At 37.9% G+C, this 26081-nt stretch overlaps 1 protein-coding gene across 1 annotated transcript in view; it reads right to left on the reverse strand.

Moving 5' to 3' along the window:
- The window catches only part of ppfia2 (PTPRF interacting protein alpha 2), a 270055-nt gene that overhangs the window by 113229 nt on the left and 130745 nt on the right, over window positions 1-26081 (reverse strand). The gene's annotated exons all lie outside the window — the stretch shown is intronic.

A 26081-nucleotide genomic window follows, 5' to 3' on the forward strand; every position in this document is an offset into this window, starting at 1 on the left:
AATAATAATAATAATAATAATAATAATAAATACTAATAATAATATTGTTCAAAAATGAAAAAATAAATAAATAAATAAACAGCATGCCAACAGCTGTCGAAAAATGTCCAAAATTGGTCATTTTGTCCAAAAATACATTGCTGTTTTTAACAGATAATTAATTTAAAAATACAGATAATAAACAGCATTTTAATATATTTATATATGTATATATAATACATTTTTAAAAGTTTTATGATTTCATATGACAGTTAGTGTTTTTTTTGTTTAAGTTTTTTTTAGTTTATTTTGTATTTACTTTTTTTATATATTATATTTAAAGATTTATTGTAAGGAAACAGTTTAAAAAAACAAAAACAAATATTGCTAAGTTTAATTTTTTTTTTTTTTAAAAAAAGGCATATTGCCAGGAGTCGAAAAATCAAAAAAAAAAAAAAAAAAAATTTGGTTTAATAACCCAGGAGTGTGCTCTGCATTATGGCTGGAAAAGCAAACAGTGTAATGAAGCCCGTCTCATTCTCGGTGCTCAGAAATAGCTACAACTTGTGACATAAAGCCCGGGGATATTTTCAACTAGCAGGGGATAAACAAAGCTTCAAATCCTGCCTACTATTATCAGGGAAAACAGCATCACATTTGTTTGTTTCCTTGGAAACTGTTTTTTTTATTTTTAGCCACCCACATGTGGAATCACATTGTCCATTAGTAAAAAGCAGATGCAATTTATACCCGTCCTTGATTTAGCACTTAAATGAATTATCATGAGATCAAACAACCATCATTGCTCTGAAAAACATAAAAAATATGATAGGAAAGAAAGATTGATGCTCTCAATCTAAAGGTGACACTGAGAGGCTGTTAAGGATCTTCAGTTTTGACTTGAATCAAAGTAATATAGTAATTTACAGGGGGAAGAGTCACGAAAGACGAGCTGTCAGGAACTGAGAGACAGAAGGTGAGCAGAGATCGTCATCTCTTTAAATATTTCATGCCGGTATTATCTCTGAATAACCATGTTCTAAAACTGGCAACCCTGTCGGATACTTCATCCTCCAGATTTCCTCACATGTCTGCTGCTGCTGCTGGTGGTGGTGAGTAAATTTGGGTTTTCTATATTTAGAAATACTGTGCACCAGAGGATGGAGATGGTGCATGTTGGTATTCACCCACAGGTAGGATAACACTGTAAAAAAAAAAACTAATTCAAGTCATTTCTATGTGTTACTGAGTCCTTAAAGTCTTTATTTTTCTCAAATCTGCCAGTGCAGTGAGAATATTTAACTTGTTTTTAATGCAAATCAGTTACTTTTAAATTATTTCTTTATTTTACTTGATTCTAGCAAATCAACAGACCTCTTTATTTTTTAAATTTATTTCTCTCTCTTTTTCTTTCTTACAGAAACATATTAGAATATTAGAACCCCACAACCCACGATTGAGTCTAAGGTAATGTTTTCCTTAGAAAAATGAAAAATTCATACCATTTCTAATAGCAGTAAAATAGAAACCGGTGTGACAAATGCTTCAGTCAGGAAATGTCAGCTTAAAATATGAAAATGTGTTGAAAACTCACTTTTTCTGCAACTATTATTCCCCTTTATGTCTCATTCAATATTTCACCAAAAATAATCCATTTGCACTCACAAGATACTGTAAAATAAATACAATTCTGCTGTCCTCATAGAAACTGGAAAGCCTTGAATGACTTGGCTAACACCAACAGTCAAATGACAAAAATTCTGCAAATAGTTGACTGAAAACTGCAGGCTGTTTACACAGACCAGAGAGGAAAGGACAAGAGATGTCAGAAGTGGAGGTTGTACAAATAAAGCTAGTTATTCCTATTTTTTTCTCCATTTTTTTGTAAAATGAGCTATCAAAGACATTAAACTAGTATTTTATTTTATTAGTATTTATGGCATTAAAACTCTGCTATACAGCACAAAATACATGTTTGAGTTCTCCCTTTAACTCAGCATGATTTTGCTGTTTCCACAGAGATGCAGGACTCATATATTGTAGTGCAAAACAAGGCCACAGTTAGTAAAATGTGACAAGAGGTTTAGAGGGTTTTAGGACCCAAATTTAGACCAAAACAACTCAATAGAGATTTTTGTAAAAAGGTGATGCAATTTAAATTTCCAAATGACTCACAAGTGCCGAATACAATTTGCCTTTTTCTGTTGTAACAAGCTCAAAACTGATTACGTGATGCCTAACCTAGATTCTGTTCTGTATTATCTTCTTTGATGTGATGATTATTGCTTTGATCTCCTGAGTATTTAATTCATTCTTCGAGTGCATTCTGTGGAGGAGCTTTGCTTCAAACTTTAAGCACCCGGTAGAATAATTGAATGACTTATATATTTGTTAGTATGACTGCAGTGAAGAGGAGGAGGAGTCCTTGAACACACTCACTTGATTTCAACGGAGAATCAAAACTTTCAGCTGGAAAAACCACAAGATGCTGCAGGAATGGAGCTTTAATAACGGGGCTTTGTCATGTGTATATACTCTGCCACTTGTGCTTGCCAAGCATTATCTACTATATGACTGCCTTGAGATAATAGAGCGACTGAATCAATGTTTTGTTAAACACACTGAAATCCATAAAATGGAAAGCACTGGACGTGTAATGAATAACAATCACCCCGACATGCCACGCACACACTCAACTCCTGTGAGCAACAATACGTCTTGCTTGTGTTTCTATCTTTCCTCACTGGCAAAGCAAAGGTCAGGATCAGCTTCAGGGCTCGTGCTAAAGGAGGAAGGGGGGAGAGGAAGTTCAATACTGTGGAGACACGGTTGGAGAAGTCATGCATCAACTTGATGTTTTGTTCCACGGGGGCCGAAGAGGTCCTATCGGCTGCTGCTGCTGCTGCACTCTGAAAACACACCAACTCTGGCACTACTTTAGCCCGCATACTTGATTATTAATTCATCCCTGTGTGCAACATTGCACAGCTACAGTCAATAATGTTAAATCCTGGGTGCATGACCCTCAGGAGGGACGAAAACACTGTTGTTTCTTCAATAATACAAAAGTAAATGTATCCTAATTAAATCCTGCTTCAAATCCAGTTCGGATAAACTGCTTCTCTTTATGCTAAACATCTCTGCTGCTTGCCTTAACCACATGCAACCTTTTATTTTGTGATCAATTCCGTTTTCCCAAGAACATAACCTACATCTATCAAATATCTACATACTCTACATTATCAACTTCCAGAACTCGAGACGTCCCTCTCCCCAGCAGCTTTTTCCAGCTCTTCCTGGGTAACCCTGAGGCATTTCAGGCCAGGCGATATATATAATCTCTCCAGCATGTTCTGGGTCTAGCCCGTGGCCTTTAACAGTTAGATGTGCCCAGGAAACATCTAACAGGAGGCGCCCTGGAGAGACATCCGGATTAGATCCGGCTGGAACCTACTCAACCGGCTTTTTTCGACGCAAATGAGAAGCAGCTCTACTCCGAGCTCCCGCCGGTAGTCTGAGCTCCTCGCCCTGTCTCTAAGGCTGGCCACCAGGGTGGAAAATTATCACTAGCCAACAGCTTAATGGTGGGAAATTTGCAAGTGGCTGCTAGAGAGTTGCATCGATAAACAGATACCATTGTATACCGTAGTTTAAAGGTTGGAGGTTGACATTTTCAACACTTTTTTCAGATACTTCTACTGGACAATGGGTTCAATCCTGTTTTACTCCTTTAGGGGTCATTAGAACTGATAATAATATTAACAATAATTCTGTAATATATTGTGATATCGTGAAACCATTATATTCCTGGTTGCATGGTAATCTATTGAGTGGCTGATAGATTTTTGGATCCACCAGATGAAGTGCCAGGAGGGCAAAAAGTTAATTTCCAGCCCCACCAGAAGAAACTCGTTCTTTGGGTCACTACCCAAGGCTCATGACCATTGGTGAAAATCTGAACATAAAGACTAGTAAATCGACTGGCTCAGCTCCCTCTTCACCACAATGGTCCCATACAACGCCTGGATCACTGCTGATGCTGCACCAAACCATATGTCCATCTTGCGCTCCATTCCTCGCGAACAAGACCCCAAGATACTTGAACTCCTTCGGTTGGGGCAGCAACCCAGAAGGAGCACTCCATCTTTTTCCACTATGAAACCATGACCTCAGACTCTGACTCTCATCCTGAACTCTGCACTTTCCTGCAAACCACCCCAGTGTGTGGTTACGTCTTGTTCTAATGAAGCCAACAGAATCACATCATCTGCAAAGAGCAGAGTTGTAAATCTCAGGACATCAAATCAGACGCGACAACGAATATCATTGTCAACTTTATACTTAAACAACAATTCTGTCTCATCTGTAACAGTTATTGCTCTTTTAGAAATCAAGATTTTACACACAAAACATTGAATGAGCTCATTAAATATTGCTGTATGCTATACTACCAAACAGTATTTACAATATTTTCTACAGTGTGTTTTTCCACTTTTACTTGAGTGAATGATCTGAATTATTCCTTCACCACCAACTACATAGAGATTAGTGTTGCAAAAGGGTGGAAAGCTCATGGTAAATTTCAAGATATTTCCATGGGATGTTAAACTGGTAAATTTTGGAAATATTAAAAAATGAAATGACATTTCAACAGATTTATTTGTAAGTAGAACATTATCAAGTTTTAGTAATTTTATTGAAAAAACAATTATTTAATTGAACAATAAAAACATGAATGTTGAGGTAAATATTACTCTGACCCCACCCATTCAAAAAAATGTAAGTAAAATCACCCCCAAAAAGTCCCATTCAACATGTAAATGATTTGAACATTTGATGGAGGAAGGCACTGCTACTGTTTTTGTCAAGATTATGCTAAAATGCATTTCCCAAACTATATTTAAGTTTCCTGTTAAGGGCCAACCTTCAATTTTGTAAATTCCCGGTTTATTCCCATAAATTCCTGTTAATTCCCATAAATTCCCATGCAAAGCAACCCTAATAGAGATGGTGTTAAGATTGATCTTCCATCTTTCTACCTCGCAGCACAGTTGCAGCAATAAGTGCTCTGGGTGGGAAGAGTAACGGCAGGTTCCCTTTAGCTGCTTCCTTGAATGAGTTGAAGATTAAAAAGATGTAGGTCTGCAATTAATTTGACAGCAATGTAAAAGTAGTTTAGTGGAGGCAAATCGCCGGCAGCACTTCCTCCAGGACACAGCAGAAGTAGTTCATTCATGCAGAACCGAGCTGAGCCTGCAAATCCAATATTCCAATAGCTCCTCCTTCCCAAAGACAAATCCGTTCAAGCTTCACTGGACCTCGCTGCTGCTGCAGTCAAGGTTAAGAGACAGACAAATTCTGCACAGCAAACACATAATCAAAGTTCTCATAAACAACACAGAGGTTGGAAAGTTTGCAGCGCTTTCTCGGAGCGCGCTCTGGGAAAGCGGCGCGAATAACAATCTTGTGGAGGAGCTTCAGAAAGCAAACAAGCCTTTTCATCTTTATTCACAAAGGCAGCAGCCACTCGCAGCCAACACAACATCCAGCTATGACTCAGACACTGCATTATGGAAATCTAATTCACTAATTGAAATTCAAATTTCAATTCTTTTTAACCTTTTTAACTACCTTGTGGTTGTGTGAGTGTGTGTGTGTGTGTTTTTTTCCCTCCGTGATACTACATTTGATCCAAACAAATGTGTGATGAGTCAGAGAGGCTTTTGGAGCATCTGAATATTGTTATACAAGGTCTCATTATGTGCATAATATGCTCCCATGGGCCCATTGGTGACTGAGGAGATTCCCCATGTTCAGCTCGACTTATAAACGCACCACAGAATAATAATTCTGGACATGAAAATAAAATGTTATTGATTGCAGCTCAGTAGCATTTAATACATTCCTGGAACTGAATGGCATAAATATGACACGAACAATCAGATAAATCAATAAAAACACATGGTGAAACCACACTGTAATAGTCTGATGTCAGCAGTTTGGTGCGTGCTATCACTTTCTAGTCATGCCTCCTTTAACGGTTGGAAGACGCATTATGTTTCTCTCTTCATGCACATCACACAGCGCTAATCAACACCAGGGATGACCTACTCCAGCATGTGATCCATTTCCAGTCGCTGCACAAGCTAAATGTGGAAACTACACCCAGCGGCCTTGTTTAAACTCTGGATTGTGTGTTAATTAATGCACATGGCAAGCCAAATCCTATTATGTATTGACTGGAATATGAAACTCCATCCGACTCCACTGAACTCCACCCATTCATCAACAAGAGCTGAAGTATAGATTTTATGCACACTGACATCATTTTCTGCTCTTAAATCATTCTCTGGTGCGCATGATTGACAGAAATGACCACAATGAAGCTCTCGTTCACATATTTACACTATTGTATTGATGCAAGAGTTGAGGTTTGAGAACATTTCAATCAAATCCAAATCTTTTGGAGTTTCTTTTCAAACTTTATAAATAATGTAATATTTTAAAAAAATCAAACCCTGACAATCAAATAACTAAAAACAATCTTGACTTGAATATTTGCTGTTTATGGAATGGAACCTGCTATTGAAAACCCCATTGAATCCATAACTGACATAGTGGCAGTGCTGTTCTTTTTTTGACACTCCATCACCAAAAACATGTGGACCCATTGTCTAAATCATTTGTCTACTCTTGGTGTGAGTTAGCTACAGCATACAATTATATTTTAGACAATAGAGTGCCTCTATCTTTGTGGTAACAGTTTGAGGAAGCCCCTCTCAATTCCTGTTTCATCCTGACAGTGCACATCCAGGTTCATTACCTGCCAAGGACAACTTGGTTTGTTTGTCAAAAGGATTACAGAAAAACTACTGGTCTGATTTTCTTGAAAATTGGTGGAAGTTTGTAATATCTGCCTTTCCTTGTTTCTGGAGTTGCAAAATTCCTGGAATTTTCAAAGTTGGAGACTTTTCATGGGAATTAACAGGTATTTATGGGAATAAACAGGGAGTTGACGGTTGGCCCTTAACAGGGAACTTAAATATAGTTGGGGAAATGCATTTTAGCATAATCTTGACTAAAACAACCAGATTTCATGCAAGTACACTTAAATATCTGCTATTTCTCAATCACATGCACACAGCACGCTGCTTACTGCAGGGCTGCTGAGGCCACGCCCCCATTCTGAGGCCACGCCCCTTCATGCACTTTGCATTCCTCCATCACATGTTCAATTCATTTACATGTTGAATGGGACTTTTTTGGAGGGAGAGGGGCTCTTTTCAATTTTTTCATTATCATTTTGAATGGGACTTTTTGGGTAATTTATGGAGGAGGGTCATTTTAATTTTTGAATGGGTGGGGTAATATTTCACTCATCATTCATGTTTTTGTTGTTCAATGATAGAATTGATTGTTAAATAAAGTAATGAAAACTTGATAAAGTTCTACTTTACAAATAAATCTGTCCAAATATCATGTTTTTTTTTAATTCAGAATACTTCCAAAAGACCCCAGCTTAACTTCCCATGGAAAGTTTCTGAAACTTTACCAGAAATTTGCATATAAAGTTATCATTATTCTCTCGCCTAAAGATTGCAAGACAGGGTATTTGTGCTCCATTCAAATTCACATGAATGAGTCTCAAGTTAGACTTAGTAGAGGTCTGTATTAAAGCTGCAACATTAGTAATTTCTCATCCAAAATGACAGGAAATGCTTTTTTCAGCTTCTCACAAATTGAGATTTCCATTTCTTCTGTTTTCCTTCCTGCTTTCCTTCATATTTAACTGAGTATCTTTGAATTTTGGACTGACAGGACATAACATGATGAAAAATATAACCCTGGGATGGACCTTTCTCAGTATTTTCTGACATTGAGGAAAAGTTGTGCAGATTAATCAATAATGATAGCAATCGTTAGGTGCAACTGCGCTTCTAAAATGGCCTTCTAGTTCTGTGATGGTTTTCCCAGTTTATTATTAAAGAACGTAACGATTTGAAACATTAATGGTTCAACCTTACTGGTGTTCTTGTGTTAATGGGAGCAAATCCTTGCAGCCAGGTACTAAAATCTTAAGAAAGAGACATCCCAGAAGATAAAGGCTGTTGATTATATTTGGTTTCTTGACATAAAAACCTGACTTCTTGGTTAACTCTTATCTTATATATATTTTTCTCTGCATCAGTGGACATCAATGGGCATGTCCCTTAAAAATAAACCAATTCACCTCACTGATAACTTCTCAGCATGTATTTGTCTCTGTTGCACGGGTGTTTATGGCGAGCTGTTCAGACTGACACACACACACACACACACACACACACACACACACACACACACACACACACACACACACACACACACACAGAGGCACACAAACAGCCCTGAGTCTCCCCGGGTGTTTTGCTCAATCTCTGTGCCTCTGAGACTTTGCGGCTTATCACAAGCAAGCCCAAACATCAAAGTGCGCGAATGAAACTTCAGCGCTGCGTGACTGACTGCTAATACCGCCAACCGATGCTCCCATAGATGGGCTTGTTGATGCCGCCATTTGAACTTTGACTTTCATGTCGTATCTCCCCTTTTGCTTCAATAATTACAGCAAAGCCATCAATCTCAGGGTGAATGCAAAATGCATGAGAACGTATTGATTGATAGAGGGCTTGAATAGTTCATTAAAAGGGACCGAAACAAAGAGTAGGGAGGGTGGACGTTTACAGAGCGAGAGAGTTCCTCTGGAGATCAGCTTCTCTCGATAAAGTCACTTCAAACACACACACAAAAAACATCACAAGTGCAGCAGTGGGATCCTCCGACACGGCCGCTCTTAGCTTTGAAGCATTGCATTTTCATCGAGTTCAAATGAGCAGTGACAGGATGAAATGAAGTGGATGGTTGGAAGCGAGACAACCTTGACAAGAAGCGAAAATAAAGGCTGCTGACGGCTGATGGACGGGTCATTATAATCAGCAGTTTTGCATCATGAGCAGGGAAACCACAGGACTGACAAAATATCAAAACACAGAGGCAAACACAAGAGGACATGCAGGAGGGAGGAGGCAATGACTGATGGGAGAAATAGTGTTATTTCCTGTCTGATGGATAGCATCGTGCAGAACAGACAGGAAGTGGATCTGTTTGGGGAATCTGTAAGGAAATGAATAAGGAGACAGGCGCCCTGCTGCCGAACGCCATACGATAACCTGCCATACATCCAGCTCCTTCATCTCTACTCACATCACATCACATCACATCACATGTGAATTTCTGTCCCATTATGCGTATCGTTCTAATGGCATGTGTGAATGACCGTATACACCAGTGTATAGGAGAGCATGGTGCATATGTAAACAGAGTCTCCCTGGGAGGAACTCGTCAAGTGTAATTAGAGGGGACTGTATGGGACTATAGGCAGGCCTCTGCAATTTCCATGCAGGATTAAATCAAATTGACTTTCTGCTACTGGACCCCTTGACTAAACAAACACCCAACCCCCCCTCACTGACCACCACCACAGTTTCCTGGGAGCTGGTTGGTTAGGCAGCTTACGAGTCTGCGGCAGAGAAATATAAAATGGAAAGATGGAAAAGATATAAAGGAAGCACACTGGGAAAAAATATGGAGATTTGTGAAATATATAGTATTATATGTCCGTCCATCCATCCATCCATCCATTCTCGTCCACTTATCTGGGGCCGGGTCGCGGGGGCAGCAGGCTAAGCAGGGCATTCCAGGCGCCCCTCTCCCCAGCCACAACGTCCCCTCAAGGAAATCAATTTTATAACCCTTTTTTATGCTTCACTATTGTCACATTACACAGCATTTGCATACTATATGCAAAAATATTTTTTTCTTTTTAAGCAGTTTTTAATCTCATTTTCTGATGTAATAAACTTTATTCGTAACTTTATCAGTATTATTTCCATTTTTTTCTGGACCTGAAATGAGCCCAAAGCACCTAAAACCTGCATTTGTTCTAATGGCCAGCAGGGGGCAACTGCACTGGTTGCAAAAATAAGTTGTATAGAAGTCTATGAGGAAATAACCCCATTTCTCACTTGATTTATTACCTAAATAAACATTTTCTGAATTAGTTTATGGTCTCAATTGCTAAATTCAGGTTTTCTTCAATACAGCATGATGTTCATTTTGTAGATAATTGTCCCATTTAGAGTAAAATAGACAATAAAGCCGGGGTATGCCTTAGGACTGGGCTACTTTGTGATTGACAAGTTGCAACCACGGTGTGATTTACATTAATGAATCCCAATCCTGAGTCACTTTTATGAGCTAAATAAAGTATATTTCTGAGAAATATATGCCCCCCCCCCTCTATTGCTGAAAAATCAGCAATAGAGTTCTTTCAGATTACCAGTAGACGGGTAAGCCTTTCCGTTTGTTTTTCCAGTGTGTCTCATTTGATGTCACAAACATGTTGGAAACCAGGTCAGAAAGTAGCATGCAGGCCAGTGGGAATGTTACAATGGTTATCCATTTTTTATGAACGATGTTTGAACGCTGCTTTTGGACAGAGATGCCAAAATTTGTGGCATTGTAACGAAATAAATCCTGGTCATAAATGCCGATTGTAACCTTTACCACTATAGACAAAAGACAGATGTTACTGGGTGTTTAATCATTTTGTCAATGGGAAAGGGCCAATGGAAATACATATATGTACAGGTAGAAAGCCATAATGGGCAGCTAGATGGCTACCCAACCAGAGAGATATAGTATATAGATAAAGAGATAGTCATTAAAGACAGCACTACAGGACTGGCAGTAATGGGAGACAGAGTCTTGAGAGAACTGCTTTGTTGGGCTGCTGATCAACAGACTGTGAAATAAAGGTTGGTTTCACTGTGTCTGTTGGAATGATATAACTTGACATTCCAGTCAGTGAACCAAAAGGCTCCCATGACTGAGAATGCCTGAGTTTTCCCATAAATACTTATTCAATCACTCTCAAAAAGATAAAAATTACCCGACAAGCCTCTCAACGACTCCTGCAGGACCAGGGGGCAGCAGCCGGTAATGGCTTACACATCCAGTTGTGCTCCCACTTGATGAAGTTATTAAAACTGAGTTAATAAAAACGACCTGCTGCACCTCTCATGAGATTATAGCCAACAGAGGCTCGTGTGCATGTTAAACAATGAGGGGATTGTGCAGGGTGAATGGAGCTGCTGTGCACAGAGACTCACCTAATACGGTTAGCCAATTTGTGAAGGGAAAGAATCCCATCAGCTGTACTTTTTAAAGAAGTTATTTCAGGGAAGTTAAGGTGAATTGAACAATGGTGCTTTTATGAAATAATGAGGAAATGTCAATTAGAAGTACAGTAAAAGGTAATGTAATATGTTAACTGGTGGACTGGTCTGTTCTACTCTTATGAGTCCCATTAGGAATGCAAAGCAAAGTGATTTATTATTCTGCAAAACCTAAAGTTTTCCTCTGACCTTTATGTAGTGAGCCATGTAAGTTTTTTGTGCTTAAATCGTCACAAAAGACCAGAAGAAGGAAATCTAAAAAGCAGGTGACTATTTGCTCAGAAAGACATATATCTGTGCATGATGCAGAAGCAAAAAAGGCAGAAATGAGCGGGGATGATTGGGCGATTGTCACTGTAAATCTCCCACAAATGGGATCTTTTTGTGTGACTTTTCTGGTCTCCACATCAGGTTCAGACGGAACGTGACGGAGGCAGAAATGACACAAAACTGACTTTGGAATTGAGATTAGGTCAATTTCTGCAAACTTGCAATCTCTGTATTTTAAATTTAACTTATCTTCTCATTTTCTCCAAATTCATGCATAGAGAGCAGTTACATAAGAGCAGAAATACACAACAGAAGCAGTGGTCATAGGAGTTTTGATTATCTGTGCACATTTTTGCAGCCTGTTATTCATGCAAACAGCATGCAGAGAGGTAGTAATAACTCCTGTGGACAGCATCAGATTTAAAAGTATGATTTTGTACAGAAAGGGGCTTAACTTCAAGAAATATTTGACACCTTTTGCAATGCATAAAGGAAAAAGTACAGATTTTCAGAGCTTAAAAGCCACTTAAAGGGCTAAATTATGCTTTCTTCAATGCTGAGTCCATTCAGCTGCCATTCACAGTGACCTGTACCGGTATTACAGTGACACACATCAAACCCGGCTTAGAGGTCAGTCACAAATACCAGGAGGTTTTACATTTAAAAAAAGGTGATTTGTAACTCAATAAAAAAAAGTGTATAAACGTTAAAACGCCTTACCAGGAAGTTTTTTTTGCCCCTAACCTAGATCAGTAGTTTTGTAGCCTAAATTCACCTAAACTGCAGAATTTTTTTCCAACCTAAACGACAGAATGGACCGTTTGTCAACACCACCAATAATGACACATATCAGCATTTGTCAAATGAGAGTTTCTCAGCTCGCGGTGCCTAATAATTCGGTTCTAAAATAGCACACGTCATTATACATACATGTACGGTTCATGGTTGTAAAAAAAGCTGCAGTTTTTGTGAATTTAGGCTACAAAAACTGATCTTCTTCTAGGGAAAAAAACATCCTGGTAAAGTGTTATCAAAATAAATGAATACCGGAAGTGAAATAGTTACGAGGGGGACATTAGCCAGGAAAGCTATGTAAGTTGCATAAGTTGCGTAAGTTAGGAAATTTGCGTAAGTTACGGAAAGTTGCCTAAGTTACGGAAAGTTCCGTAAAAAGTAATTTTCTTTTGTTTTCGCACGGGACACAAACCCCGTTCTCCTTGGTGAAAGTCCACTGTATGGGACAAATGCTATGTGTGTCGGTATGGGTGGTATTGACAAACGGTCTATTCTGTCAGTTAGGTTGGAGATCTTGTTCATTTTAAAGCCCAAAGGCACGCACAATAAAAACACAAATAAAAAACAAACAAAAAAAGTTTGACTTAGCCAGAGAATGTGCAAAAGCAATATTCTTCTGCCTCCCTTGAGTACAGCACCGTTCAGTCTTCAGCACCCAAAACAATCTGATAAGGTGCTATATATTTTCACACCCACGGAGAGTTTTAATGAAGATTAACAGAGAGCAAGAGAAAGATAACAGCATCAAATTGAAGGGCGCCCCAAAGAAAAAAAAAAAAAAAAGGGAAAGAAATGGTGCTATAAAACTGGGTGCAGCATCTGTGACAAGGCGTATGCCAAGCATGAAATCAGCATTACACAAGAAGAAAGTAATCGCTGCCGTCACAAAGGTGTGAAATCTCATCAGGGAGGGAATACAGGCAGCAAAACTCACACAGGTGAAAGAGAAAGGAGTTCAGTGACAGACAACAGGGCTCGGTGCCTGACTGGAGACTCTGTTTTTCGGAGAAGAGTGACACAAGAGCTCTCTGAAATGCTTGAAATGCTTTAGTTTTAGTTTAGTTTTTATTAATTTTAGTTTTTTATAATGCGGTATTTGTTAGGTGGGAGATTAAATGAGGTCACAGTAAATTTTGCCTTTATTTCCTTTGCCTTATCCATCTTCATTATGTATGAAAAAAGTTGACAAAGACGAAAATGAAGAACATTTTCACTGTAATTTTAGTTAGTTTTGTAACCACACAATACAGTTTCAGTTAATTATCATTATCATGTAACCTTAATCCTTAAAACAAAGTCTGAAATCTCAAAAAAGCCTTTAAAGAAGTGAGGACCAGCCGAAATGTCCTCACTTTGCAAAAATGTCCTCACTCTGTTGGTTAAAAACATGTTCTGGTCCTCACTATGTAGGAAGTACAAGAACACACACACACACACACACACACACACACACGGAGACGTTCTCAGGAGTGTGTGAGACGTGCAGATAGAAAAAGTATTTCTTAATGAGCCAGGTGCTCCAGCATGGAAATAGTTGTTGTTTTTTGTGCAAAATCAGCAAGTGAGGTGAGACATTTATTTCTACTGAAATTATCATCAACATCTCAGCCAAGATTTTTCTTTCAACAACACAGTTAATGAGGAATATTGAGTGGGAAAACTTCCAGTAAACAAATTTGAACTTTTTTTTTTTTATCATACCAGATCTTTTAAAGCAGTGATAGAGATTTTTTATTTACTGCAGCAACTTAATCTTAACATGCAGGTAAAAGAGATTGATTTGAGCTATTTTGCTTTGATAACATGACTTTTTTTCAGACAAGTGGAAAGAAAACACATTTTTTACAAATAACATATATAGATTTTTCCAAAATTCTCCTTTATTCGTCCCACAATGGGGACATTTCCAGTGTTACGGCAGCAAAGTGGATAACAAGATAGAAAATAAAAATAACAATAAATAGTAACAAGCAGTATAAACTAGAAATATAAAAAAATGTATTAACAATTAACAAGTAAAAATATATTAACAATAAGTATACTTAATAAGTATTAACAATTTACAATCTAGACATGTAGAAATGTAAATAGTACTAACAATTTAAGTATATTTATCAAAAATGTATTACATTTAAACATACCATTTCAGAAAACTTGTAACTAATAATAAAAAAATGATACAAAGAATTTTCTAAATGTCAGTAATGAAAAGGGGAAGGTTCAAGGTGATTTCTATTGGTTAAAATACCTAATTAACATGCATTTTCTCACAAAATATATAGATTTTTAGTCTACTTTCTGAAAAAAAAAAAAATTCTGCACCTCAGTAGCACCTACATAAACCAAACTTTCAGTTTTCATTCCTGTCTATATTCTGAAGGTTTATATTGAGTGGTTTGCCCATATGTCATTCATAATCTGATTTATACAATATTTTATTCCTAAAAACATGGCAAAATAGATTCTTATTAAGATTTCCTTTATTAGTCCCACAACAGGGACATATCCATAGTTTACAGCAGCAAAGTGGATGGTATAATAACAATAAATAGTAAACAAGAGAAAACATTTATTATTTAATGTTGACAGTATTCTCTGATGCCTCAATTAGTCAGATATCTGTTCTGGAAATGAATGCAAATTAGCAAATATATAATTGTAGAAATATAATTGTCTTAATATAAGTAATCAACTGGGGGAGTTTCATGGTGATATTTATTAGTTAATCCGCTCCTCTACTCACCTGAAGTGTTTAGAGCGGGTGAAAATGTTTTAATAAAGTTAATTTAATACTAATATGACTCAGCAGCTGTTGATGATATCCAGAATTAAAAAAGATGAGCAGTAAACTGGAGGACAGATATTTGCTCGATTAATCATTTTCTGGTCTTTGATTTAATGATGACAGGTTCTTAATTTCTGTGGGAGCAGAGACACAAATTTGAATGTATTTAATGAGCAGTGATGGAAAGTAATTAAGTACATTTACTCAAGTACTGTACTTAAGTACAATTTTGATGTACTTGTACTTTACTTGAGTATTTCCACGTATGTAACATTATACTTCTACTTCACTACATTTTGAGGCAAATATTATACTTTTTACTCCACTACACTTAGCTGACAGCTTTAGTTACTAGTTACTTTTTTGGTCAAGATTTAACATGATAAAACATGATCAATTTAAAGTGATTAGACATTTGTTTTTAAATGATACCTCATAACAATATATTAAGTAGTTAAAATGAGCCCTGCTTACATAGATGCATCAATACAAATAATCCAATAATATATTTGGAATATATAAAACAATCTGAGTGGGTCCATTCTGCATAATGAGTACTTTTACTTTTGATACTTTAAGTACATTTTGATGCTGATACTTTTGTGCTTTTACTTTAGTAAGTTCTGAATGCATGACTTTTACTTGTAGTGGAGTAATTCTGCAGTGTGGTATTATTACTTTTACTTAAGTATGAGATCTGAATACCTTTTCCACCACTGTTAATGAGTGAAGAGAGTCAGTATTACAGGAACGGGCGAGGATGTGGCTGTAACTGTCGGTATATTGAGGTTTGTGGGTGAGAAAGAGAGACGTGCTCTGGGTGAAAGGAAAATGGAAGAAGAGGTGATGGATGGCTTTGGAAACACTCTGCATTTGGAACAATTCCCATCTCACTGAGTGGCTGAGTGGCCTGTCAATCACCTCTTCAACATCAGACCGTGTCAGCTGCGACACACCCAGGAGCTCCTCTCTGTCTGCACTCCTGACACCGACACAAAAACACTCGCCTCAGAGAGATATTTTAACAGAAAAAAAAAAAATCACGTTGCAACGCACACACTCCAGCACACTTTCCTCCAGCCGTATGGTGTGACAGCATGGTGAAGTGCCCCCCTGATGCACAGACTATATACAGATACATGGCTTTATATGGAGCAGACCTTTTAGCAACTTATACCAGGGGAGACTGCAGGCTGCATGCTGGCAAACACTGACGCAACACTGAGCTTTTATTTTGGTGTAAAGAAGCTTCCACACGACAAGAATAAAAAGCTGTGAACACTGTGAAAAGGTCAGTTGGTCAAAGTTTAAAAGTAACTCAAACTCTCTGCATCACTTTCCCCGAGTGGCTAAATCAGGCATCATGAAAAATGAATGCTGTTACACGGTGTTAAGCACTTTGATGCTGATCATGTGAAAGTGGCTTAAGTTGTCAGACATGCACACGGTGCAGAAAATCCAACTTAAATCTCACTTTTTTTTCCCCCCAATGAATCTCGCTTTCCATCAAATATGCAAGAGAACCTGCACATGATGCAAGATAATTCTACTTGTTTCAGTCAGAGCACAGATATATCATGCTAAGATTACTTAACTGACGAAAAGTGATGTGCTGAAGTGGTCTTGTCCAAATAGTTTGATTTTCACTTATATTAGTAGATTTAGAGAGTGCTATGTGTGTCTGCTTTGCACTTTGAATTGCCTTGTTGTTGAAAGGTGCTATACAGTTAAACTTGCCTTGCTTTACTTTTACTTTGAAATCCTTTTATTTTTATTTTGAAATCCAGAACTAATGCCACCTGGATCCCAGGGACGATTTGTTTCACCGTACCACACAAAGCCTCAAATCTACTAAAATCTACCGGAAATGTTACAGAAGAAGAAGAAAAACATTTACCTTAACATTTATATTAAGGTAAATGTTACTTGCACTATAACTACTTCATGTTCTGACTGTATAAAACGAGCTGCTGTGTCCTCTAGGATAATCACAGCTTCATGAAACTTTACAACCACAAACTAGAGACCTAGAGCATTCACAGGATGTGCAGCTTTTCTAGGTATATTGACAATAAGAGGGTTTCTCAGCAGTTTGAAGAACATAAGTGCTCGTCATCCAAGCATTGAAGCCAGCATGGATTCTTCTATGTTGTTGGCATATTTTGGAGCGTTTTTAGACCATTTTTATCAATTCTCTGTATCAATAAAATTGCATTATTCAGCACCAAATGTGTGTAACAAATGGTATCAACCCCAAAAATTGCTGCAACAACTTATAGGACATAGTTGAACATGGAAATGGACTTCAGATACAAATATATTAATGTAATTAACCCCTTATACACCTAAATAGGTCGAAATAAATAACTAATATAGTCCTTTTTATTAGATATTTTTGACAATTTAACAATTGACACAGTGCTGAACATCTGAAATCAATCCTCAGGTTCACAGCTTTCAGAAGATGTCCATTTCTATGTGGCGTTTATTGTTGACCTGCTATCTCCCCCTAAACAGATATGTGCCATGCACCTTTTGTTAAATTCCCCCAAAGGGTCAAAAGTTATCGGAGCACTGGAGTACAGGGAAAAAGTCTTAAAAGGTCAGGCGAGGGTCAAAGAACGAGCTTTCACTGCTCAAAGTGTTCTAGTTTGAAGAATAATTGTAATATGTTTTCTTCTCCGTGTGTACTCACTTAGAAACACGCCATGGCACTCAGTTGAACATACACATAAACCACATGAAGGTCAGATACAGTACACTCAGATCAGCGTTCCCGCGGCACGCTAAAAGCCCCGCCATTAATGCCTACACACTCCGTACAACACACACTTCAACCGGCAGCAGCAGCGAACAGGAGATTTATGTGCTGAGAGGTATGGGAGGTTGACGCAACAGACGTTGTTCCGGCGCTTTGGAGAGCGAGCACTTGTGTAAACATGACCATGAATAATCCATTAGACTCTGACAGACAACATGTCTGGATCAGGTTGCTCATTAGTCGAGCCCTAATGAGCCCAACATGTCACAAGACGGAGAGAAATATCTCTTACACATGCAAATATGTTGAGGTTCATCCAAGAGCAGGGCAGCACATGAAGGGGAACAGACTCCATATGTCTTTATGAACAAATCTACTCTTTATGATTTCATCTGTCATCTGTTTATCTTGGTGAGGAATTTCTTTGCTTTAAACTTAAAAATACAACACAGTGCATACAAACTAGTGTTTTATTTTGCAGTTTCTATTTTTAACTGTGTTGACTTGTCTTGCCTGGAGGGTGATCGATTTGATGTAGCAAGTTAAGTAGAAAGTTGATTTTATAAAAAAAAAAGACTGGGATTAGAGGATATTGTTACATATGTAGGTGAAAACTGGTGACTTAAACCATTGCTGTCATATATATATATATATATATTTTTATTTTTTTTATTTTAGTAGTCCATTCAGCGGTTACTTTTTTTTCTCCTGTCTTCCTTATTGCACTACTTTCTCTGTTGTATTTTCCTTTTTCTTAGAGGATATGGGACAATGGGGAGGGATGGGCGGGTGGGGTGGGGGGAAGGGGGGAGTTATTGTTTACACTAACAGAATCTGTAACTTGTTTTTGTTTAATTACAAATGCCAATAAAAAGATTTAAAAAAAAAAAAAGACTAACTCATTTAATCCAATGAATCTTCAAATTGAGGATTTTATTTCAGATTTCAGATTCAGATTTTTTTATTTATTTTTTCAAATGAAATTTTACATCATTTGGACAAACATTTAAAGCCTTTTCCACAACCTCAATAGAAGCATCAAATGGGGAAAAACATGGTACCAGTTTATTAAAATTGGGAATAAATTACTTTATATACCTTATTAGAAAATATTAAACATTTGCTATACTCTATAGCTTACATACCAGTTTATTTTGCTGGTTATATAATAGTTTCATTCTCCACATATGTATTATACAGCCACCATAGGAGCACAACAGCAGCTCAGGTATTTGACTGGTCACAACCTTCAGCAGGATACTAGCAGGTGTTCCTGCATGTTGAGAGCATGATCTGATGTGGATGCTAACATACCTGGGCCACCTGCATCAATAATTCACAGCATTCTTTAGAGAAACACACTGACTTTATAGTTTGTGCTGAATTATTCAAGGTTCTTAAAACAAATAGGGAAATATGTGCTCTTTGTATGCCGTGTCAGGGTCAGTATCTCAAACTCCCTCTCTAGCTCTCTCTCTCTCTCTCTATATATATATATATATATATATATATATATACTATATATATTCTGCCTGTTAAATAATATGGTGGCTCTCTACACACTGTACTCCAGCACCATCATTTCAGGGAACTGCAGAATATTTATTGTTTTAAATTCACATCTAATCCTTCATTTGTTGTCCTCACATCTAATCTAAGTGCAAATCACAGGAGCTCATACATGCATGCTAGGACTACGGCTGAGCTATCCCCAGGCCGGCTAAGGCCTCCCGGCTTTGCGAATAATGAACTGTGTTGCATTCAAATCCCCCTTGTAATAATTTGCGGCCCTCCAGATCTATCGTGTTTACATAACCGAAAGCCTGCAGTTGCATTTTAAAACAATATCTGCAGAGATAACTTCCAAGGCTGAGGATCAAATCAAAGCTAACAGATGTAGAATCGTCGTCTCAAGACATTTACAGGAATCAGAAAATTTGGACGAAGTGTTTGGGACTAGGGATGTCAAAAGTATCAATACTCAAAAAAGATACTAAAACGTATCTGGATACAAAACTCATTTTCAAAAGTATCGAGTATCTGAAGCTTGTTATCATAGTTGCAGTTTCTTTTTGCACAACTGTTTTTTATTATAAATATTTAACCTGTGGTTCTGTTGCATTTTTCTTTTTAATAAAAATATTTCTGTTACATTTTGGGGTCTTTGTTTTTATCCTTGTGGTATCGAAAATGGTATCGAGTATCAAATATTTTCCTTTGTATCAGTATCGAGTTGAAAATTTTAGTATCGTGACAACCCTATTTGTGACTGTAGAATATTTTATGTTACAAGTGGTAGATTTCATGTTACTTTTAGAAGTTCTGCTTTACTAAAAGGCCTCAGTATGACCTCTAGATCATGTTACAGCCAGAGTCTCCATGTAACAACTGGTTCAAACCAGAATAATGAACTTTAATATCTGGGAGTTTTCAGACAATAAAGACGTTGGAATTTTTGAATATAAACAAATATAGGTTGTATCCTTTTTACCCTTTATCGGGCAAATAACTATATTTGGTAACTTCAGGTTATATTTCGAGAAAAAAGTTGCAAATTTACTAGATGAAAGTGGCAAATCTACATGACAAAAAGTCTCAGATTTAAGAGATTTAAAATGGCAAATATGCGCGAGATTTACGAGAAAAAGTGGGAAAAAAAACAACTTTTTTCTCCATAAATCAACACATTTTTCTCTCGTATATTTGCCACTTTAATCTTGTAAACTTTTTTCTCAAAATATTATTTTCGTATGTTTTTTTTACACATTCTGGCAGTATGTAATATACTCCATTATTCTCTAGGGTTGAAATTTGGAATTTGCAAGTATTTGCCCTATTAAGGGTTAAGGTTAAAAAGTAGACTTAGCAGCGTGCTTGTGCCCGGAAAGATGTGCCCATGCGTTGCGTATTGGCTGAAACATTCAAATTGAATGATCTTACACACAGACAGAAAAGCCAGAGAGAACTGAGGGCTCCATTGGACTCGGACCACCTTTTTTCAGAAGCCTTGAAATTGACCAAGTTCTCCTCCTCTGTACCTAGGCAGTGTATTCTAATATCTGCTAATAAAGAAAACTTTACTTTTTCCACTTTTCTCACCCAGAGAGGTAGTTAATTTACACTACATGACATTTAATACTAAATAAAGTGATGAATGTGAAATTGCATGCAGTGCTAGCTCCCTATCTCTTCTTCTCTTCTCTGCTGCTTCTTCACAATCCTGCAGTGCCTTCAACAACAGTGCCTGTCAGTTTGTTTTTTTAGCACATGTTGCTCACAGCATCGTGGCAGAAAACTCCCACATGTTGAGGAACATCCTGACCCTCTACTCCTCCAAGCGTTGCTGGAAATATTTGGATTTTCCTCAGTAAAAAACCTCAGTGGATCCTCATTCTGAAACTTAAGTGTCAGCTCAGGCCCTCCTTCACCGGTCAATAGAAAGCTGGTTTCTAGTAGAGCCTATAGGGCGGGGCGATATGGACCAAAATTCATGTCCCGATATATTTAGGCTAAGTATCAATATAAGATATATATTCTGACATTTTTTATCACAAAGTGAGAGCAAATGCCAATCTTTTTTATCACAAGGCCTTGTGATGGTACGGACCAAGTTTGAAGTCAATCAGGTGAAATCTGTAGGAGGAGTGTGTTAAAGTATGCAACGTGGAAATGTCAAAAAACGATGAATAGTGCGAAATATAATCCAAGATGGCTGACTTCCTGTTCGTTTTCGGGTATGGGTACTTGAGACTTTTTGGTGTGTCTTACCATGATACACATATGTACCAAATTACGCGTGTCTATGTGTATATTTTCGAGGGGGCACTAGCGAGTCATTTTGCAACGTCCATTCCCGCGAATACTAGAATACGTAAATTTCACGAGAGATGGACTTATTTTCCAAATATGGTGAGTTTTTAATGTATCAACAGACTATAATAAAGTAATTTTTTAATCATTTTTAGGCATTTTAAAATTTCACCATTTTTGTCATTCGGTCCAATTTTTGGACATGTCAAAATATATTGGCCATATTGGTTATGGATGAAGTTCCCTCCTCTAAAATCAGTATCGGCATCAGTCTCAAAAATCCCATATCGGTCGAGCTCTAATTTCTCGTCAGTGTTCAGATGGATTCATTTCAGCCAATACGTCAAATAATCATAATCAATAGTCCTATTTGCACAATTCCCATGGTGTTTGAGAGTCCAATAGAGGCTTAATGAGACATCATGTATTGAATTAAGACGTATTACACTAACAGAAAATACATTGTTATGGTATTTTCCTTGTTAAAGCACAGACTTTGCGTTTAAAGCCTGCTGTCTGATCGGGGAGCTGCTCTAATCTCCCACTTTCCCTCTAAACCTTCCCCTTCTTTCATTCCAGACACCCATGGGTGTGGCAAAGCCGATCCACCAGCTTGAGTCGGAGACGAGCCGCAGCCACAGTCTCCACGGCAACCAGGGGTGGATGCTGAGGTCTTTGTAGGGCGAGCGGAGCCTCTGTCCCACGTTAAAGTGATAGCCATGTAGCAGGTGGTGACCCCCCCTCCCTCCATCTCTTTGGTAGAGGACTGGAATGGCCTGCAGGGCCGCGGGGGTCTGGACGGAGCCGAGCCACGCCGGGCTCGCTGTCAGCTCACATTAGCACAGATCACAGAGCCAACGCCGGTCAGCGGCCTGCTTTGTGTCGACATCAAGCTTATTACACAGACACAGACAGGAAGCACCTCCCCGTCCTGAAGTCAGGCTTCAGGGACTCTTCAAGAACCTTCCAGACAAATTGGATTCTTTAATGTCACTGTAATTTACTTAAATGCATCAGATTGGTTATTGCAATCATAACTTCTCTGCATTTTTTTTTGTCTCTTTCTGTTTCTACCTGTACCTGCCTCTATCTTGCAAAACTGTATATTAACATACATGTATATTTTTCTTTGTATATTTGTACATATTATTCATTTTCTATCCTAACTTTAAAAAAAATTTGAGTTCTCTGGCATCTGACAGACAGCAAAGTACGATTTTCATCGTGCAAGGAAATGTGTTTCTATCGTGTATATGGCAATAAGCTTTGAATTGAATTTTAATTAGTAGTTTTGCAGTTTAAGGCAAGGCACTACTGGTCTAATTTTGTCCCATAACATGTCTTCTTTGTCACAAAATGACTAAAAAAGGGACACAAAATGACCAAAAAAGACACAAAATGACCAAAAAATGAAACAAAATCACCAAAACACAGACACAAAAAGACACAAAATGACTAAAAAAATGACCAAAAAAAGACACAAAATTACACCTTTTACAGCTGTTTTAGGCCTAAATGGGTTAAATCCAAAATGTGGTCAAATACCTACTTTGCCATGTCTTATAGGTCAAATCTTTTTCACTCATGATAGGTGAAATCTCTCTCCTGCTGTAATGAGCAGACACTTTCAGTTTATTGTAGCCAATTTCCGGCTGTGACAGGGCCGACGGAGCTGATCGCTGCCTCTCTAGACAAGGCAAAGAGCTCCACTTGTGAAATGCTCCCAGTGCGCTACGAAGCCCCGGGACGGAACAAACCCCAGCCGGAACACGGTGCAGCTGTGCCCCGGTGGACTCAATTATAAACTGAAAGTGACTGCAACATCAGCAGAGTTGCACCACAGAGTAGCAGGAGTCCGATTTCACTTCACATGCAGGATTCAGACAGAGAGCTGATAACACTTTGTAATCTGTAGAGTTTTTAGATTTGATTAATGTAGGGGCTGATGCCAAAAAACTACCTAAATGGGTGTTATATCTATTTAAACATTGTGTACTACCTAAATCCCCCAAACACCTGCGTAAATTCAACAGAAAGAAGACCGTGCAGCTGGCTCTGGTGGCGAGATACAACAAGAGCTACTTGACCACACACTTCACCCTCAGTGCGGCGACGAGCGGTTTAAGCAACCTGAAGTCTGCCAACATTGAGCTCACTGCTGACAGACATTTAAAATGTGACTCTCAGGCTCAACTGCCAGAACTACTGATAGAGGCAGTGAATGGCTGCAGCCTGCAGCGAGTGATGAGCCTCTGAATACAAAGAGGCTTTTTAATGGATGGAGAGAGAGGCACTTGTGCCTCACACTCGGCCTTTGTGACGGGCCGTATAGTGGGTCAGACGCTTTTCAGTTCATTATAGAAATAACTGGAAAAGATAGCAGCGGAATATCTATTGTGTGTGTGTGTGTGTGTGTGTGTGTGTGTGTGTGTTTATCTGGTGCCCACTGGACTGTTTGAAGAGAGCCTGAACAATACATTAGTTGATATATTGGCTTGGCAAAAACATATTTTTTACACACATTATAATGCAGAATAACATCACTTGGGGTGATTAAAAGAAAAATTTTAAGATTTTTTATTTATTTATTTATTCTATATTTAAATGGTCAACAATTGACCAATATTTAACATGCAGTACCAATTTAAAAAATATATATTTTTTATTAATTTATTGTCATTATTATTCAGGGTGAACAGTGCCTCTTATTATTATTATTATTATTATTATTATTATTATTATTATTATTAATAATAATAATAATAATAATATTCATTTATTTTATTAACATTTTATTTAATTTTCCTAATTATCTTTTTTTATTAAAAAATATTTGTTAACATATAATACATTTTATGTATAATGCATAATAAGATTAAACATTTTAAAATATTTTTTAATAAAGTTTCTTGTTTATGAAAACAGTGTTCTGAACACCTCTGCAGAGTCATATTGGTGCAAAATCCGCAGGGAAAAGGGCTATTTTCCATTCAAGCTTAAAAAACAAATTTAAAAAATCACTATATTGACCACCATATTGGATATTGGTGAATTTTTATTGGTCTGAAAAACCCCATATTGGTCAGGCTCCACCCTCAATCATTGCTCAACTCAAAACTGTACCTTACACATTGAACACTGAACTATAAAATACAGACTGATACAATGCCAACATTAGCATATTATTTACAGCAGGGAGCAGCAGCGGGGTTATTAGCACCTGCTGCATCTGTAAATCTACATGTGGTTTCTGCCTGTTATACAGACGGCACACATCCTCAGTGCAAATATATGTACAAAAGCCGTGGGCACGCTATAATGACCGAGCAACTGAACACAACATGTTTTTATTAGCATATTATGGAGGCAGAAACAATCATTTGGGTGAGAATCAGCCATGATCGAAGCAGCGGTGTGCTTTCATAACCGCCAATACAATTGGATTAAAATACAGCGGGAAGACATTAAAAATGGTGAAAGAGATGATCATCTTCTCTCGCTACAAAGAGAGAGAAGTAGCCAATGCAATCTGTCTCTCAATAACTTTCCATGTTAATAGCTGTGCCCCTGGTAAACTGACTCAGGACCTCCCTAGTGCCTTGTCTGAGTCCTCTTCAATCTTATTGCCAGCTGAGATATTATACACTTTCATTAAAAATCCTGAATAGCTAGCAGCTCTCAGTGCACCTGCAGGGCTTTGGGCACAAATCATCTTCCTGTAGAAAAAAAAAAAAAGTTTTCAGCTCCAAAGTTTTGGGGCCAGAGCTCAGTGCCAGAGAGAGGGAAACCACAGCGGGTGAGGATGTTCCTACAACCAAGCAGACACCCGATAGGAGAGCGGTGAAGATGTCTGATAATTAAGTTCTCTGCAGGCTCTCTGCACACAGATGCTCGCCCGGTAGCCCTCTGTGAACAAGCCTTTATGGGAAAACACGATGGTGTTGTCTCAGCGGGGAGCGTCTGTGTTGCTGCTGGATGAACTAATGCAGTTTATCCCATGTGAACCCACAAGCGGATGTATTGATTTTGGAGGGTTTCATTTCAGTGCTTGCTGGCAGTGCGGTGGTAGCAGCGGGGAATAAAGACCTATAGGCTATAAAACTGCTTCTGTCTGTTTAAAACGCAGTTTGAGGTAAACTAGAGCTGCTCGACTATGGCGAAAATCATATTTTGATCAATATTGTCATCATGATTGCTTAACACTACTACTTATTGAGTTAGAGACATCATGCATTTATTGAAGTTTGATAAAAACTTGCAGAGAAAAGGTGTGGATGTGAATTTTTCTGCAGCCAGCGTGGGAAAGATGTGAACCAGAGAGAGAGGAGCTTACAGCACACAAGCCCCAGGTTTGACCAGGCAGGAATATATTCATATAATATACAGTTTTGTGCAAAACTATTAGGCA

Source organism: Centropristis striata, chromosome 22 (assembly GCF_030273125.1).
Source record: "Centropristis striata isolate RG_2023a ecotype Rhode Island chromosome 22, C.striata_1.0, whole genome shotgun sequence".
In the NCBI taxonomy this organism is placed as follows: domain Eukaryota; kingdom Metazoa; phylum Chordata; class Actinopteri; order Perciformes; family Serranidae; genus Centropristis; species Centropristis striata.